Here is a 17,725-nt window from a genome sequence, read left to right as displayed (position 1 = left end):
AAACCTAGAGAGGAACCAGGCTATGTGGGGTGGCCAGTCCTCTTCTGGCTGTGCCGGGTGGAGATTATAACAGAACATGGCCAAGATGTTCAAATGTTCATAAATGACCAGCATGGTCGAATAATAATAAGGCAGAACAGTTGAAACTGGAGCAGCAGCACAGTCAGGTGGAAGTTGAAACTGGAGCAGCAGCATGGCCAGGTGGACTGGGGACAGCAAGGAGTCATCATGTCAGGTAGTCCTGGGGCATGGTCCTAGGGCTCAGGTCAGTTGAAACTGGAACAGCAGCATGGCCAGGTGGACTGGGGACAGCAAGGAGTCATCATGTCAGGTAGTCCTGGGGCATGGTCCTAGGGCTCAGGTCCTCCGAGAGAGAGAAAGAAAGAGAGAAGGAGAGAATTAGAGAACGCACACTTAGATTCACACAGGACACTGAATAGGACAGGAGAAGTACTCCAGATATAACAAACTGACCCCAGCCCCCGACACATAAACTACTGCAGCATAAATACTGGAGGCTGAGACAGGAGGGGTCAGGAGACACTGTGGCCCCATCCGAGGACACCCCCGGACAGGGCCAAACAGGAAGGATATAACCCCACCCACTTTGCCAAAGCACAGCCCCCACACCACTAGAGGGATATCTTCAACCACCAACTTACCATCCTGAGACAAGGCTGAGTATAGCCCACAAAGATCTCCGCCACGGCACAACCCAAGGGGGGGGCGCCAACCCAGACAGGATGACCACAACAGTGAATCAACCCACTCAGGTGACGCACCCCCTCCAGGGACGGCATGAGAGAGCCCCAGCAAGCCAGTGACTCAGCCCCTGTAATAGGGTTAGAGGCAGAGAATCCCAGTGGAAAGAGGGGAACAGGCCAGGCAGAGACAGCAAGGGCGGTTCGTTGCTCCAGAGCCTTTCCGTTCACCTTCCCACTCCTGGGCCAGACTACACTCAATCATATGACCCACTGAAGAGATGAGTCTTCAGTAAAGACTTAAAGGTTGAGACCGAGTTTGCGTCTCTGACATGGGTAGGCAGACCATTCCATAAAAATGGAGCTCTATAGGAGAAAGCCCTGCCTCCAGCTGTTTGCTTAGAAATTCTAGGGACAATTAGGAGGCCTGCGTCTTGTGACCATAGCGTACGTGTAGGTATGTACGGCAGGACCAAATCAGAGAGATAGGTAGGAGCAAGCCCATGTAATGCTTTGTAGGTTAGCAGTAAAACCTTGAAATCAGCCCTTGCTTTGACAGGAAGCCAGTGTAGAGAGGCTAGCACTGGAGTAATATGATCAAATTTTTTGGTTCTAGTCAGGATTCTAGCAGCCGTATTTAGCACTAACTGAAGTTTATTTAGTGCTTTATCCGGGTAGCCGTAAAATAGAGCATTGCAGTAGTCTAACCTAGAAGTGACAAAAGCATGGATAAATTTTTCTGCATCATTTTTGGACAGAAAGTTTCTGATTTTTGCAATGTTACGTAGATGGAAAAAAGCTGTCCTCGAAATGGTCTTGATATGTTCTTCAAAAGAGAGATCAGGGTCCAGAGTAGCGCCGAGGTCCTTCACAGTTTTATTTGAGACGACTGTACAACCATTAAGATTAATTGCCAGATTCAACAGAAGATCTCTTTGTTTCTTGGGACCTAGAACAAGCATCTCTGTTTTGTCCGAGTTTAATAGTAGAAAGTTTGCAGCCATCCACTTCCTTATGTCTGAAACACATGCTTCTAGCGAGGGCAATTTTGGGGCTTCACCATGTTTCATTGAAATGTACAGCTGTGTGTCATCCGCATAGCAGTGAAAGTTTACATTATGTTTTGATCCAGTTTAGACAACTAAATTCACAGTTCACTTTAACAAAAACATTCTCTTTGATCTGGACAGTTACAATGTTTTCGTTATAATGTTGTCATTTAACTTTTAATAACATAACAAAAACATAAATTTTCATATTCCATCTATTGTTATTACCACCATTTTGTCTTATGACATATATTGTCCCAAAGTCAATTTATTGCATGTTAGTGATCGGAGGTAGATTCTCCATAGGCCCACACAAACATTCCAATCCTTCACAACTGAGAGGACTAAGGATTTTGTCTGCTGCCTTAAGATTTACAATGGGCGTGAGGTGTCATTAACCCCCCCCCCCCCCATCAATCCTCTATACCTCTCCCTCCCTGGTGGGAGTAAGAGATGTCTCTGTAGGACAATGATCCACAGTAACCTGACCCAAATAGGCCAGTCATGACAGGGGTCAAGTTGTTGTAGTGTGTCTGCAGACTGTCAATGGACCCAGATTAATTCACAGCCATTGCTATGAAACTGATAATCCTCATCACCATATACCCACTTGTTGACATTTACGGATGTATGACAATGTAACGTTTGCCATGGTGTCAGTAGCGTTACGCAGCCATGTCACAACCAAAATAACTGTTCAGGAAATCAGAGTCCACCTAAAAGCCTAAACACTGACCTAAAGAGGTTCCTTCAGCCGTAAGGGCATCTTTACCTTTTCAGACCGTATTTTGATGGAACCGTATAAATACAAGTGGATGTATTCCTACAAGTATTCTGAAACTCTGGCTGACTTTGTCTGCTTAATGAAAAATGTATCAGCTGGAGTCTTCACCAGCCCAGGATAATGCTCCTGTTGTCGCCCTGCTAGGGAAGGAGATGACAGAAGCACCAGCACACAACAGAGACACTTACAACCTCATCCAATCAGATAACACAATGATTAGACTACAGCCAACTTTGATAAATTCCATGACTACAAGTGATTCCTCAAAATAATATATCATTATTAATCAAGATATTATTGATGCAATTTTGGTAATCACTCAAAGATGACATATTTGGAAATCAATATTATTCCTTTGATGGTCACTTAGAAATATGTCACTATTGGACTGAGCAGGAATTAAAGATTGCAATAAATACTTTCAAAGTGTCACCTCTTTAAATCATACACTTAGAACAAAAGGTGCTATCTAGAACCTTAAAGGGTTCTTTGGCTGTCCCCATAGGAGAACCCTTTGAAGAAACATTTTTGGTTGCAGCGAGAACTCTTTTGGTTCCAGCTAGAACCCCTTTGGGTTCCATGTACAACCCTTTCTGCAGAGGGTTCTACATGGAACTCAAAATGGTTCTACCTGGAACCAAAAAGGGTTCTACTTGGAACTAAAAATGGTTATCCTATGGGTACAGCCAAAGAACCCTTTTGGAAGCCATATTTTCAGCTGAATGAATCCCCTGGACCCAGAGAGGTGACTGTGCAAATCAACACTGCTCAAAATAACATTTCACTTGATGTCTTTATCATAGTCTGCACATAGCTTTTACAGCTCTCACTATCAACCAGTGTCAGAGCTGAGAGAAGTCTGTCTGGCGCTCCTGTCTTTAGCATTACAAACATCATGCAATTTTAAAAAATCAAATACTTACGTGGATGTTTTTTCTGTCGGCACAGAGCTGCTGAAATATAGATGTGCCCCCTGTTTGCCCTCTCTGACTCTCAGAAGAGGCAGCAGGGCTAACCAAGTATTATGACACATATGTTTTAGTAGGTTCAAGTTAGTAGGCCTATAGTGAAAGTAGATGTGCCCCCTGTTTGCCCTCTCTTTGTCTCTCAGAGGAGGCTGCAGGGCTAGCCAAGTATTGTGACACATTTCTTACTAGGTTCAAGTTAGTAGGCCGATATTGAATGTGAATGTAGTAGGCCGTGTCTGTGGTGAATGTGTCGTCAAGCTGGAAGTCGTTGTTACACTTGAGGAAAGGACAGTATAACCGCAGGCGATAGAGTCCAGGCGTGTTTGACTCCCTCTATTGAAATAGCTTACAGATGTTTTCAAATGAGACACTTTCGCTATCAACTGAGAAGGGATAAATCATTCCTTACCATCTCAACACTTCAACGTATGCTTGATGACTCGTTCAAAATTTTTTCACAGATTCACATTTTGCACAAACACTTGACTCTAACAACAAACACCCGAGATGAACGGGAAGACAGACCAAAACATCCGTTACTACCGGATGTTTTAATAGACAGCACTATATGAAGTTAACAAAAAAAAGCCACAATAATCATAGGCTACTCTGAATGAAACAGACGCATCACGTTAGAGTTGAAATGACTGACACCTTACATACATCTTGCCCATAGTGTAAAATCTGTTTATCAGAGATGCAACTCGATCAATGAAGCTCCGGGCACAAGCCTACTAGCCTGCAATGTATACTGTAAAATATCCAATATGCATATTCACTTCATTAAATTGGGATGCCAATGACTTCTATCATGGCTTTGGCTAGCCCTTGATCATGACTGTCAGTTCCATTACGTTACACATAAGAGTCATTGGACGAAGGCGTCTTCTGTACGGGATAATTTATTTTAGAGCCCTGACGCTTGGTCTGAACATTAACATGCGTCACTTGCGGTAAGATTTTACAAGCATAAGGACCTTATCTTTCGTATCAGCCAGAAACAATTTTTAAAAAATGTAAACGTTAAATTGATACACTCCTTCATGGGGTTAGGTTTAGAGTTCCCACACGGCCATATCTACATGTTACAGCACATGTTTACGGGAGACAGACGGAAAACAGGGACCACCTGTGCTAATTAGCTATCTAGCATGCTCTGAACCCTTATGTGTAACGGAAGAAGACAGCCAGAAACGTGTTGTCACTGAAAAATACTGTCTACTGCAACTGTGATAAAGCCGGTTAAAACGATGTACAGTAAGTGCGTATTTTGCGTTTGTGAAATAATTTACACTGAACAAAAATATAAAAGCAACATGTAAAATGTTGGTCTCATGTTTCATGAGCTAAAATAAACAGTCCCAGAAATGTTCCATACACACACAAAAAGCTTATTTCTCCAAGATAATCCATCCATCTGACAGATGTAGCATAGCAAGGAGCTGATTAAACAACATTATCATTACACAGGTGCACCTTGTGCTGGGGACAATAAAAGGCCACTCTAAAATGTGCAGTTTTGTCACACAGTACAATACCACAGATTTCAAAAGATTTGATGGAGCGTGTAATTCACATATTGACTGCAGGAATGTCCACCAGAGCTATGAGACGCCTCCAATGTCGTTTTAGAGAATTTGGCAGTATGTCCAACCGGCCTCACAACCGCAGACCACGTGTATGGCATCATATGGGCAAGTGGTTTGCTGATGTTAACGTTGTGAACAGAGCATGCCAGGGGGTTTTGGTATGGGCAGGCATAAACTACGGACAGCAAACACAATTGCATTTTATCGATGGCAATTTGAATGCAAAGAGGTATTGAGACGAGATCCTGAGACCCATTGTCGTGCCATTCATCCGCCGCCATCACCTCATGTTGCAGCATGAAAATGCACGGCCCCATGTCGCAAGGATTTGTACACAATTTCTGGAAGCTGAAAATGTCCCAGTTCTTCCATGGCCTGCGTGCTCACCGGGCATGTCACCCACTGAGCATGTTTGGTATGCTCTGGATGGACGTGTACGGCAGCGTGTTCCAGTTCCCGCCAATATCCAGCAACTTCGCACAACCATTGAAGAGGAGTGGGACAACATTCCACAGGCTACAATCAACAGCATGATCAACTCTATGTGAAGGAGATGCGTCGTGCTTCACGAGGCAAATTGTGGTCACACCAGATACTGACTGGTTTTATGATCCACACCCCTACCTTTTTCAGTATTTGCTGTTTTGGCTGCCAGCGCCAGTCTACCTCTGAAAATACCATACTGTATAAGATCCTGGGACTTTAAAGAGTAACTGTAACATTAGGCTCCTTAAGAGTACATATTGGGCTACGCTTTGGCTAGAGTGAAAAATGTAGCCTAAAATCTGTATATTCCCATTATTAAGTAGCCTACAATAATATATGAGTTCAACTTCAGAGCTCCTAATAGTAGACTAAAGGGTTTACATTTATGAAGATAGAGGAATGGCTGTTGGAAGGAGCTATAGGAGGACCGACTCATTGTAATGGCTGGAATGGAGTTAATGGAATGCATCAAACATATGGAAACGACATGTTTGACTCCATTCCATCATTACATTCCAGCCATTACAATGAGCCCGTCCTCCTATAGCTCACCATACCAGCCTCCTCTGAAAGATAGCAACTTTGAATTGGTAGGCTACAACAGCGATTCACCTGGTCACCTGACAAGACTCCTCCTTCCACAGTGCTACTCAAGGCAGCGCTAGGCACAAATCTTAGCACGTTCCGATAGAGTGGTGTGTTTGTGGCTGCTAAGCAGAGGGGATGGAGTCAAACCAAGCTCTTTGAAAAATAAAATCAGGGCTCTGTTTGCACCATGTCTGGCTTCAAATCAATTAGTGATGAGAGTGGCTGATGCTCCGGGTGTGCGCTTCAGTGAGAGCGAAGGGTGACAGACAGTTATATCTTCTAGATTCGACTGCTGGGCTTAAAAGTGCGATCCTTTGGTTCATCTGCGACTGAACTCAAGCCAGACCGATGACTCCCGGAGATTCCAAAACTATCACCGACCTCATGCAAGGTAACCAGATTTTGTCTCCCAGGACGTAGTCTACTTCTCCGTACATTCTAGTCGAATATCTCTCTCTCTTTTTCTCTTCATTTGCGACGCAGGTTTATTGCTCTGTGATTGCATTCTGAAATAGTGTTCTTTCTGGTTTTTGGATCAGCCAGGAGAAGTTCCAGCTCAATGTATGTCCGAGTTTTTTGTTAAATATGTAAAGTCATATTCTGGTAATCTACCATTGTTCCTCGTTGGACAATTCGAATGGCTTTCGATCCATTACCAATCTAACATTTATCTGGTTTCAATATAACGTTATCTTCTATCATGTTCAAAGATAATAACATGTTTGCACACTTAATATTCCATATTTACATATTAATTATATTAATAGGAAAGCTCTACATCATTTATGCACATCAACTATTTTATATCCATGCCTAATTCTCTATTTATTTAATCCCAGCCATTCTGGAGTGCACATAGCCTATGACACAGTGTAACTTTAATCACAGACAGTGGATATTGGCTCCATAGAAATGATTTAATACATGTTGACGTAAACTGAGGCCTTTTTTCATTTGCGTCCCAAAAAACAATGGAGTTCAACTTTGAAGACAGCAGATCTGATTTTGCACTGCTGCTGATTTTTCACTTACATTGATAATGGGGCATTAAGTGGTAAATAGTCATGTCTGTGTCAGCGATTTGAGCCTTGAATCACAGAAATCCATCAGCAGTTTTTCTGGGGCAGTGGTATTTCTCTTTCCCCCTTTAGGGGGGCCTCTTGTGTTCTCAATTGCAACCTGGGCTCAGGGGTCAATGTAACATATTAAAATTGCATTCATATCCCTCCATTGTTTATGATATAGTTATGCTTCTTTTGATATCTATTTATTGTCCTGAAATTCGTGTGAGACATTACACGGCCAAAAGTATGGGGACAACTGCTCGTCGAACATCTCATTACAAAAATCATGGGCATAAATATGGAGTTGGTCCCCTCACCCCCTTTGCTTCTATAACAGGAACAACTAGATGTTGGAACATTGCTGAGGGACTTGCTTCCATTCAGCCACAAGCATTAGTGAGGTCGGGCGCTGATGTTGGGCGATTAGACCTGGCTCGCAGTCTGCGTTCCAATTGATACCTAAAGTTTTAGATGGGGTGGAAGTCAGGGCTCTGTGCAGGCCAGTCAAGTTCTTCCACACCGATCTCAACAAACCATTTCTGTTTGGACCTTGCTTTGTGCAGGGGGTCATTGTCATGCTGAAACAGGAAAGGGCCTTCCCTAAACTGTTGCCACAAAGTTGGAAACACAGAATTGTCTAGACTGTCATTGTATGCTGTAGCATTATTTCTTGTCACTGGAACTAAGTGGCCTAGCCCAAACCATGAAAAACAGCCCCAGACCATTATTTCTCCTCCACCAAACTTTACAGTTGGCACTATGCATTCGGGCAGGTAGCATTCTCCTGACACCTGTCAAACCCAGATTCATCCAGCCAGATTGTGGAGCGTGATTCATCACTCCAGAGGACCAGTTTCCATTGCTCCGGAGTCCAATGACAGTGAGCTTTACACCACTCCAGCTGACACTTGGCATTGCGCATGGTAATCTTAGGCTTATGTGCAGCCATGTAGTGCATGTTACGAATTCCAATTCATAAAATATGTTAAACATTTGCAATAATGTATGATATGTTACGAATTTGTTTTAGCTAACGTTAGCTAGGTGGCTATCATTAGCTAAGCTAGGGTTTAGGGTTAGTGGCAGTGTAAGCCAGTCTGTGAAAGTAAGCTGGTCCGGTACGGCATACTGACTAAATAAATAGTGGGGGTACAACATACTGGTTCAAACATGAGCCAACACTATATTAAACAAAATGCCAAGAAAACTGTATGCTATTACACTATTACTTGCCATTACTGCATGTCAGTTGCATGAAAAATTAGCGAATGGACTTGAAAACGGGTGGTTAAAGCTCCAAAATTGTGTGTGGATCGATGAGAACACTGACATTTTTTTTTTACTAGAGATGATTGGCTGAGACCGACGTGTGTAGGTAGACACAGGCTACACTTGCTGAATGTCATTAGACTTTTTGGTGTTTCGTAACCATTGGCAATTTTGGCATATAAAACTTGGTGGGGCAAACTCACAAATGTTTTGGATGCATGCCACCGAAGCCACTACACAACACTAAACAATACATTAACTGCACTTATAATAGTGCTGGAGGAGATGGCTGCCATTTTACAGTCCTGTAACCAATTGTGCTATTGTGTGTTTTTTTTCATGTTATTTGTAACTTACTTTGTACGTAATGTTTCTGCCACCGTCTCTTATGACCCGAAAAGAGCTTCTAGATATCAGGACAACGATTACTCACCCTGTACTGGAAAAATATTTTTGCTTTAACGAGTCGGATGCGAAGGATTTACTCCAGACACCTGACAAGGCCCACATCCCCGTCAGTCGCAGGAGAAAGAGATGGAGAAATAGGGGATGTATGTCTGGGTGCCTTGTAAGGATCCGACGGCGAATGGGTAATCTGTCTTTACCATCGGTCCTATTAGCCAACGTACAATCATTGGATAATAAAATAGACAAACTACCAGAACGTATATCCTACCATTGGGACATTAAACTGTAATATCTTATGTTTCACCAAGTTATGGCTGAACAATGAAACGAATAACATACAGTTTGCGGGTTTTACGCTTTTTTGCTTTTTCAAAAAGAACACCAGTCTCTGGTAAGACAGCTGGTGCACAACATTTAAGGAAGTCTTGAGGTTTTGCTCACCCGAGGTAGAGTATCTCATGATAAGCTGTAGACTACACTAATAACCAAGAGTCTTCATCTATATTCTTCGTAGCTGTCTATTTACCACAACAAACCGATGCTGGCACTAAGACCAAACTCAACGAGTTTGCTGATTGATACAACAGTGGTAAGACTGATCACCAACAACGATGGGACACCATGTAGGGAGGAGGTCAGAGACCTGCTCATATGATGTCAGGACTACAACTTCTCCCTCAACGGGATCAAGACAAAGGAGATGATTGTGGACTACAGGAAAAGGAGGACCGAGCATGCCCCCATTCTCATTGACGGGGCTGTAGTGGAGTAGGTTGAGAGCTTGAAGTGGACACCAATGAATTTCAACAACAAACTCTCATGATACAAACTTACAAACAAGACAGTTGTGAAGAGGGCACAACAAAGCCTTTTCCCTCTCAGGAGACTAAAGATTTGGCATGGGTCCTCAGATCCTCAAAAGGTTCTAAAACTGCACAATCGAGAGCATCCTGGTTGCATCACTGCCTGGTATGGAAACTGCTTGGCCTCCCGACCGCAAGGCTCTACAGAGGGTAATGCTTACTACCCAGTAAATCACTGGGGCCAAGATTCCTGCTATCCAGGACCTCTCTACCAGGCGGTATCAGAGGAAGGCCCAAAAAGACTCCAGCCACCCTAGTCAGACTGTTCTCTCTGCATGCGGTACCGGAGTGCCAAGTCTAGGTCCAAAAGGCTTCTTAACAGCTTCTAGGCATAAGTCTCTTGAACAGCTTAACAAATGGCTACCCAGACTATTTGCATTACCCCCCCCCCCCCCCCCACCACCTCTTTTACACCTCTGATACTCTTTTAATTATCTATGCATAGTCACTTTAATAACCTACATGTGCAAATGACCTCAACTAACCGGTTCACCCGCACAGACTACAGTGGGGCAAATAAGTATTTAGTCAGCCACCAATTGTACAGGTTCTCCTACTTAAAAAGATGAGAGGCCTGTAATTTTCATCATAGGTACACTTCAACTATGACAGACAAAATAAGAAAAGAATTCCAGAAAATCACATTGTAGGATTTTTAATGAATTTATTTGCTAATTATGGTGGAAAATAAGTATGTGGTCAATAACAAAAGTTTATCTCAATACTTTGTTATATACCCTTTGTTGGCAATGACAGAGGTCAAATGTTTTCTGTAAGTCTTCACAAGGTTTTCACACACTGTTGCTGGTATTTTGGCCCATTCCTCCATGCAGATCTCCTCTAGAGCAGTGATGTTTTGGGGCTGTTGCTGGGCAACACGGACTTTCAACTCCCTCCAAAGATTTTCTATGGGGTTGAGATCTGGAGACTGGCTAGGCCACTCCAGGACCTTGAAATGCTTCTTACGAAATCACTCCTTCGTTGCCCGGGCGGTGTGTTTGGGATCATTGTCATGCTGAAAGACCCAGCCACGTTTCATCTTCAATGCCCTTGCTGATGGAAGGAGGTGTTCACTCAAAATCTCACGATACATGGCCCCATTCATTCTTTCCTTTACACGGATCAGTCGTCCTGGTCCCTTTGCAGAAAAACAGCCCCGAGGCATGATGTTTCCACCCCCATGCTTCACAGTAGGTATGGTGTTCTTTGGATGCAACTCAGCATTCTTTGTCCTCCAAACACGACGAGTTGAGTTTTTACCAAAATGTTATATTTTGGTTTCATCTGACCATATGACATTCTCTCAGTCTTCTTCTGGATCATCCAAATGCTCTCTAGCAAACTTCAGACGGGCCTGGACATGTACTGGCTTAAGCAGGGGGACACGTCTGGCACTGCAGGATTTGGTCCCTAGCGCGTAGTGTGTTACTGATGGTAGGCTTTGTTACTTTGGTCCCAGCTCTCTGCAGGTCATTCACTAGGTCCCCCTGTGTGGTTCTGGGATTTTTGCTCACCGTTCTTGTGATCATTTTGACCCCGCGGGGTGAGATCTTGCGTGGAGCCCCAGATCGAGGGAGAATATCAGTGGTCTTGTATGTCTTCCATTTCCTAATAATTGCTCCCACAGTTGATTTCTTCAAACCAAGATGCTTACCTATTGCAGATTCAATCTTCCCAGCCTGGTGCAGGTCTACAATTTTTGTTTTGTTTTCTGGTGTCCTTTGACAGCTCTTTGGTCTTGGCCATAGTGGACTTTGGAGTGTGACTGTTTGAGGTTGTGGACAGGTGTCTTTTATACTGATAACAAGTTCAAACCGGTGCCATTAATACAGGTAATGAGTGGAGGACAGAGGAGCCTCTTAAAGAAGAACTTACAGGTCTGTGAGAGCCAGAAATCTTGCTTGTTTGTAGGTGACCAAATATTTATTTTCCACCATAATTTGCAAATAAATTCATAAAAAATCCTACAATGTGATTTTTCTGGATTTCTTTTCTTCTAATTTTGTCTGTCATAGTTGAAGTGTACGTATGATGAAAATTACATGCCTCTCTCATCTAAGTAGGAGAACTTGCACAATTGGTGGCTGACTGTACCAGCTGTATATAGCCTCGCTATTGTTATTTTATTTCTATTGTTATTTTACTTCTGCTCTGTAATTATAATAAAAAAAAAAAACGTTTTTTACTTAACCAACAATGCAGTTAAGAAAAATAAGTAAGCACCTGTTGTATTTGGCGCATGTGACAAATAAAATTGTATTTGACTATAACTTGGACACACGTTGCCCCAAACTGTTAGGGCCTACATACAGCTGTCCCAATAGCAGAGCTTTCCTTTCAGCACCATAGAGGGTTTCCTTACCGATGTTGACTTGTGGATTTGTTTACAGTAAGTCAATTAGAACCTCATTCTCTTGAAATAATAACGAATGCCAAAATATGAGAGAGAGTGACTCTGTTAGCCCACCATTTGAAGTAATTTATTATTATTAGGCCTATGTGGTCTAAAAAGGAAAATACAATCATGAGGATCCACTTTTATATACACTACTGTTCAAAAGTTTGGGGTCACTTAAAAATGTCCTTGTTTTTGAAAGAAAAGCAAAAACATTTGTCCCTTAAAATAACATGAAATTGATCAGAAATACAGTATAGACATTGACTGTTGCAGCTGGAAACGGCAGATTTATGGAATACCTACAGTACATAATCGTAGAGGCCCAATATCAGCAACCATCACTTCTGTGTTCCAATGGCACATTTTGTTAGCTAATCCAAGTTTATTATTTTAAAAGGCAAATTTATTATTAGAAAACCCTTTTGCAATTTGTTAGCACAGCTGAAAACTGTTGTTCTAATTAAAGAAGCAATAAAACTGGCCTTATTTAGACTTATTAATTATCTGTAGGTATTCATCAGCATTTGTGGGTTTGATTACAGGTTAAAAAAAAATCCAGAAACAAAACTTTCTTCTGAAACTCATCAGTCTATTCTTATTTGGAGAAATGAAGGCTATTCTATGTGAGAAATTGCCAAGAAACTGAAGATCTCGTACAACGCTGTGTTCAACTCCCTTCACAGCACAGGGCAAACTGGCTCTAAGCAGAATAGAAAGAGGAGTGGGAGGCCCCGGTGCACAACTGAGCAAGAGGACAAGTACATTGGCTATTTTGAAAAGCCGACGCCTCACAAGTCCTCAACTGGCAGCTTCATTAAATAGTACTTGCAAAATACGAGTCTCAACGTCAACAGTGAAGCAGCGACTCCGGGATGCTGGCCTTCCAGGCTGAGTTCCTCTGTCCAGTGTCTGTGTTCTTTTGACCATCTTAATCTTTTCTTCTTACTGGGCAGTCTGAGATATGGATTTTCTTTTCAACTCTGCCTACAAGGTCAACATCCCAGAGTCGCCTCTTCACTGTTGACGTTGAGACTACTGTATTGCGGGTACTATTTAATGATGCTGCCAGACAGCGCAATGCGCAAACAAAACAACCCTCGCTATATTAACCGGAATCAGGTCAGTCTATTAATTGACTTTTTGTCAACAACAAATATTTGGGAAGAGACTTGTCTCTGGCAATCATGTTTACAAAACATTTATATAGTATCTCCTCTTAACAACAAAATAATTCCAAGATTGTGTCAGATGATGAATAAGGTACTGAGATACCTACAGTAGTATATAAGCAATAGGCCTATAACAATTTATGTACAAACTATGGCATAAGGGAACTATTAGCAGATAAGAGGCAATCCGTAATTTCGATTAAGCCATTAATGAGCGAGCTAAGATGGACTTAGTCAATATAACTTAGTTCAGCAGCTTTGAAATATACAGTGGCAGAATTCAGAACATGGGCCTTCTTACAGTATTATCCGTGTACACCAAGTCAGGACCATAGGATAAATAAAAGGGGCATATAAGCAGACAAAGAAAGCTTTTACAATATTCAATGATGACATTTCTATAAAACAGGCTATAGGCTACATGTGCACCACCAAGTCAGAACAGTAGGTTAAGTTCTGAGGGAGAAAGGGACCAACTTTTTAGGGTGAGACACATGGGCTATTAACAGCTTACTACACAACATACACATAGTATTACTTTCTTAGCGACAGTATACATATCTCCCTGGTATATTATATAATTTATGCAGCAGCATACTAGACATTTTTGGACTCACCTTGCTGTGCTGTGCTCAATTGAACAGGAATGTGGTGCGGCGGTCGTTGTGTGCAAGTTTTCTCATCAGGGGGCCTCCCAAGTTTTGCAGTGATCTAAGTCACTGCATCACTGTGCAACTAGAGATCCTGGTTCGAGTCTAGGCTCTGTCGCAGCCTGCCACAACTGTAAGACTCATGGGGCAGTGCACAATTGGCCCAGCGTCCTCAAGGGTTAGGGGAGGGTTTGGCCAGCAGGTATGTTCTTGTCCCATCGCGCACTCTTGTGATGGGCCTGGCGCAATGCACACTGACATGGTCGCCAGGTGTAGGGTGTTTCCTCCGACACAATGGTGCAGCTGGCTTCCGGGTTAAGCGGGCATTGTGGCTGGGTTGTGTTTCGGAGGACGAACGGCTCTCGACCTTCGCCTCTCCCGAGTCCGTACGGGGAGTCGCAGCGATGGGACAAGACTGCAACTACCAATTGGATACCACAGAAATCGTTGAGAAAAAGGGGTAAAAAAAAATGCTATTTGGTTATCAGAATCTGGCATTCTCTGTATTTATGGTGCTTTCAAGACAACTGGGAACTTGGGAAAAACAAAGTCGAATCATGACGTCAGTGATCTTCAGGTCGGAGCTAATAGAAAGAGGTCCGAGTTACCAACTTGGAATTTCGAGTTGCATGACTGTTCAAAATGTATTTTCCAATTCGGAGCTTGCCCCCCCAGTTTCCAGTTGTATTGAACACGGCAGAAATCATGCTGGATTGACAGCTTGGCCAGTATATTCAACTTTTCTGGGCCAGGGTGACCGTGTGTGAGAGAGAATGTTTACCCATTTAAGCTTGGAAAAGAGACCTTTTCAGACCGGTGTTTTAAATCCTTTAAATCCTTCACACCCTTTCCACCGAATAGCAGGCAGGGGAAGCAAAATAGTGATTGCTTTGCAACGCTTGCAGTTCGCCACAGATTCCTTCCATACTACTCATTGTTGAATTTGCGATTTCCAACTTGTTGTGTAATGTTAATGTTCAATCACGATGAGCACCGATATCTATAATTTCTCTTAATATGACAAGGATTGAAAATGATTTGCCAGTAGATTGTCGACTTGATTCACAATGATGACTTGGTGGCTAAGATTTAGAAAATATCATGTTGATCAGTCCAATCAAAGCTACGGTAGATATAATGTGATTTGACATCATTTATCTGTGGCCAATGACCTTGAACCTTCTTGGATGGGCACTTCTAATGTAAATCTATGACAGCACCCAAGGGAGCTTGAACTGCCTTGCTCTCCCTGTAGATTCTGCGGTGACGTAGTGTCCCCATGAGTGATGGAACACTGTTTTTACATTGTTTGCAAACTGATATGTGACTGGAATTAATGCCAAAATAACATGCAAAACAGGCAACAACAAAATAATTACGCGTCGCCACCATTCGTAACAGATGTATCTTTACATTAATCAAATGGCAGGTGCACAGTGCATTGTTTGGATGCTGGAATTATTTTTAGTTGACGAACGTGCAAAAGTAGCCTTTTGATTGGCCTTGTCTGAAATCTTTCTTGCCTACTACTTACTAAAACTGTGTACTAATCGTACTACACACTAAGTCGGAAATTTACATTCACTTAGGTTGGAGTCATTTAAAACTCATTTTTCAACCACTCCACAAATCTCTTGTTAAAAAATATAGTTTTGGCAAGTCGGTTAGGACATCTACTTTGCATGACACAAGTTATTTTTCCAGCAATTGTTTACAGACAGACTATTTCACATATAATTCACTGTATCACAATTCCAGTGGATCAGAAGTTTACATACACTAACTTGACTGTGTCTTTAAACAGCTTGGAAAATTCCAGAACATGATGTGATGGCTTTAGAAGCTTCTGATAGGCTAATTGACATCATTTGAGTCAATTGGAGGTGTACCTGTGGATGTATTTCAAGGCCTACCTTCAAACTCAGTGACTCTTTGCTTGACATCATGGGAAAATCAAAATAAATCAGCCAAGACCTCAGAAAAAAAATTGTAGACCTCCACAAGTCTGGTTCATCCTTGGGAGCAATTTCCAAATGCCTGAAGGTACCACGTTTATCTGTACAAACAATAGTATGCAAGTATAAACACCATGGGATGACGCAGCCGTCATACCGCTCAGGAAGGAGACTCGTTCTGTCTCCTAGAAATGAACTTTTGTCTGAAAAGTGCTAGTCAATCCCAGAACCACTGAAAAGCACCCTGTGAAGATGCTGGAGGAAACGGGTACAAAAGTATCTATATCCACAGTAAAATGAGTCCTATATCGACACAACCTGAAAGGCCGCTCAAAGGAAGAAGCCACTGCTCCAAAACCGCCATAAAAAATCCAGACTACACTTTGCAACTGCACATGGGGACACTTTTTGGAGAAATGTCCTCTGGTCTGATGACACTAAAATAGAACCGTTTGGCCATAATGACCATCGTTATGTTTGGCTGTAAAAGGGGGATGCTTGCAAGCCGAGGAACACCATCCCAACTGTGAAGCACAGGGGTGGCAGCATCTTGTGGGGGTGCTTTGCTGCAGGAGGGATTGGTGCACTTCACAAAATAGATGGCAGCATGAGGGAGAAAAATTGTAGATATATTGAAGTAACATCTCAAGACATCAGACATGTTAAAGCTTGGTCGCAAATGGGTTTTCCAAATGGACAATGACCCCAAGAATACTTCCAAAGTTGTGGCAAAATGGCTTAAAGACAACAAAGACAATGTATTGGAATGGCCATCACAAAGCCCTGACCTCAATCCTATAGAATAGTTGTGGGCAGAACTGAAAAAACGTGTGCAAGCAAGGAGTCCTACAAACCTGACTCAGTTACACCAGCTCTGTCAGGAGGAATGGGCCAAAATTCATCCAACTTATTGTGGGAAGCTTGTGAAAGGCTACCTGAAACGTTTGACCCAAGTTAAACAATATCAAGGCAATGCTACCAAATACTAATTGAGTGTATGTACACTTCTGACCCACTGGGAATGTGATGAAAGAAATAAAAGCTGAAAAATCTTTCTCTCTACTATTATCCTGACATTTCACATTCTTAAAATAAAGTGGTGATTCTAACTGCCGTAAAACAGGGAATTGTTATTAGGATTAAATGTCAGGAATTTTGAAACTGAGTTTAAATGTATTTGGCTAAGTTCTGACTTCAACTGTATGTAGAAACCTGCTTCTCCAATAGGAATCGATGATCACGCTTGTAAGCGATGTCATGCGCAGAAACAAAACACATCAGTTCTAACCGTCGTCTTGTGCCGAGCATGTGTAGGCCATCAAATCAAAGACAGTCCTTCGATATGAAGTTGTTTTTGACAAAAATGACTTTGTCACAAGGTTGGAGTAAGTAACATGTTCAGCTACTTAACATTGGCTCGAATCTAGGTTGTACCTTTAGACTTAGGGAAAATTTAACAACTAATTTGTTTACTTCTCTCATTTACTTTTCATACCCCACTCCCTGGTCTGGTATGCGGAGTCTGAATCATAGGCATTCCCGGAAGTCTCGTAATGTTGGCTCTCTGGGTTTAGAAACTCTCTCTGACGATTCTCTTCCTCAATAATGTGCAGCGAATTCTACTAAATGAAAAGTCGAAATGAGTATGACATCCTGGAATTTAAAGCCCACATGCAGTGTTTTCAATTGTATTTTTAAATCACTCTAAACACTTATTTTTTTTAATGAAAAATAATTTAATTCCCTGAGCCTGCTTTTGTCATTGAAATGCTCAGTCTCATCGT

At 42.2% G+C, this 17,725-nt stretch overlaps 1 protein-coding gene across 1 annotated transcript in view; it reads left to right on the top strand.

The window, feature by feature from the left end:
* Positions 1–6,149: 6,149 nt before the first annotated feature.
* Positions 6,150–17,725, top strand: part of LOC109899069 (heparan sulfate glucosamine 3-O-sulfotransferase 1) — a 74,894-nt gene continuing 63,318 nt past the window's right edge. The window contains exon 1 of the mRNA XM_020494120.2: positions 6,150–6,556. The gene's annotated coding sequence lies outside the window, so the exon portion shown is untranslated. The remainder of the gene's footprint in view (positions 6,557–17,725) is intronic.

The sequence above is a fragment of the Oncorhynchus kisutch genome, linkage group LG11 (genome assembly GCF_002021735.2).
Source record: "Oncorhynchus kisutch isolate 150728-3 linkage group LG11, Okis_V2, whole genome shotgun sequence".
NCBI classification, from domain to species: domain Eukaryota; kingdom Metazoa; phylum Chordata; class Actinopteri; order Salmoniformes; family Salmonidae; genus Oncorhynchus; species Oncorhynchus kisutch.
Note: the sequence above shows the minus strand (reverse complement) of the source record. Positions and strands in the feature narration are given on the sequence as shown.